Genomic DNA, 1842 nt, shown 5'->3' on the forward strand with positions numbered 1-1842 from the left:
GTTTTTTAAACAGTGGAAACCAAAACAAAATAATATATGTATATTATATAAAATAAATGAGCTCGGAAAAAAGCAAACAAAATGTATTGATTTTGCTTATAATATCATGTTAAATAATAAATGTCAAAATATTTTTTAAAAATAATTTGTTAAAGTAAATTTCGGTCACTTTTTATCTTTTTAAACTCGCAATTTATTTTTTGTTTGTTTTCCTAGTTGGTGCCATTTTTTACAAGGGCATTTGATCGCTGTCTTGTTTGGTGTCTGAAGTGGTCTTGAAATATAGTATGCCTAGATGAAATTTAAGAATATTTTTAGAAAAGTCCCAAGAACGACAATCCCTCGGGAAATATGTTTGTCAATACATACCGGTAGTCTCTAAACAGGGTTTATGTCAGTGGAGCAACTCAATAGATCGACCATATCATTATCTAATTCGTAGAATATCCCCTAGATCAGGAATCGAATCGAATTAATACTGTAGTCCATAAAACATGTCAGAGGCTTCGACTAAAGAGAATGAATCTCGAAAAATATTAAAATGAATTAGGCAATACCGCATTTTATAATATGGCTAACCATAAACAATTATAATCATCGTTACAAAAACGTTTGCTGAAATACATACGGTACCTGCAACGTAAAAGCTCTCCTTAATTACAAAATGGCAATATCGATTATTCTTTCTTGTAAAAAGAATAAAATGATCAGGCCTAGGTGCTTTTAGACTGATGTTAGGCCATACTAAATAATCTCTCGTATCAGAGATAGTAAAACTGTATAAATAGTAAAGACATGGAATTTGAGACACAGGCCTGCAACATTTTGATTAAAAAATACTTTAAAAAATTGCGCAATGTAAAAGACCTTGATTACAATGATTACCAAGAAAAGTTACCTTATTTCCAATTAGGACCAGTAAAATTGCGCAAGAAAAACCTAAACAAAATAAAACAAAAACCAGAAGCAAAAAACATAGAAGTACCGTATCTGTAGATCTACTTGAGTAAAGACAAGCTCAGACAACCGACGTAGCGCATGCGACGGTCCGCGTGACTACTCAGACTTCTTGCAAATAACAATCAAGAGAAGATTTGCGTAGCGATTGGATTCGTGACCGTTTCATGTGTCCGGCGCAGTGAGTCCAGAAAACATATGCTGGTACACACAACACCACCGAATCCAGTCCACTAACAGCCTTGTCTGCAGTTTTGAAGAATCCAATACAATTTGTTTGGGGGAACGGTAGTATGGTGTAACAGGAAGACTAATAATATGCAATATGTGCAGACTGCTGACGATAGCGTAATAAGTACACGTACTTACCAGAATATTATTATTAGTCCTCGAGCCAAAATTGTTAAGTACAAAAGATCGGTCACGGACTAAATGGCCTACTTGCTAAGTGTTTACATCACAGATGTACAATACAGTTTTTTCTCCGCATGTGTTTGTATGACCACAGAGTACTCAAACCGAAATTGAACCATATTTACTCTTTTTCACTCGACGAAAATGTTTTATGTCCTTTTGGGAAGCCAGTCTCTGTTTTACTTTTTTTAAATATTTGTTGGTATGCATTTGTGTTGTATGAGACTGATAAAATGAAATGAAATTGCAAGAAATATGACCGAGTATGGTGAAAGCACTAAATTGAATATTATACATCGATATATAAGGCCCAATACAATTTTTTATTAGTTTATCACCCTCGCGCGCATGCCTTCATGGTACTGGAAAAAAAATTTGAAAAAAAAAAAAAATAATAATTTTTTTAAAAATTTATTTATTTATTTATTTTAAATTTATTTATTAAGTAGTTAGTAGATATTGTTTGCATTA

The 1842-nt window shown here is 32.6% G+C and overlaps 1 protein-coding gene across 1 annotated transcript in view; it reads right to left on the reverse strand.

Annotated features, from left to right (window-relative positions):
* LOC117100435 (neuromedin-U receptor 2-like) overlaps window positions 1–1264 on the reverse strand; it is a 16232-nt gene extending 14968 nt beyond the window's left edge. Inside the window, exon 1 of the mRNA XM_033240152.1 lies at window positions 899–1264. The gene's annotated coding sequence lies outside the window, so the exon portion shown is untranslated. The remainder of the gene's footprint in view (window positions 1–898) is intronic.
* Window positions 1265–1842: the final 578 nt, after the last annotated feature.

This window comes from Anneissia japonica, unplaced genomic scaffold (genome assembly GCF_011630105.1).
Source record: "Anneissia japonica isolate Jap-2015-1 unplaced genomic scaffold, ASM1163010v1 scaffold4446_len648930_cov198, whole genome shotgun sequence".
NCBI lineage: Eukaryota > Metazoa > Echinodermata > Crinoidea > Comatulida > Comatulidae > Anneissia > Anneissia japonica.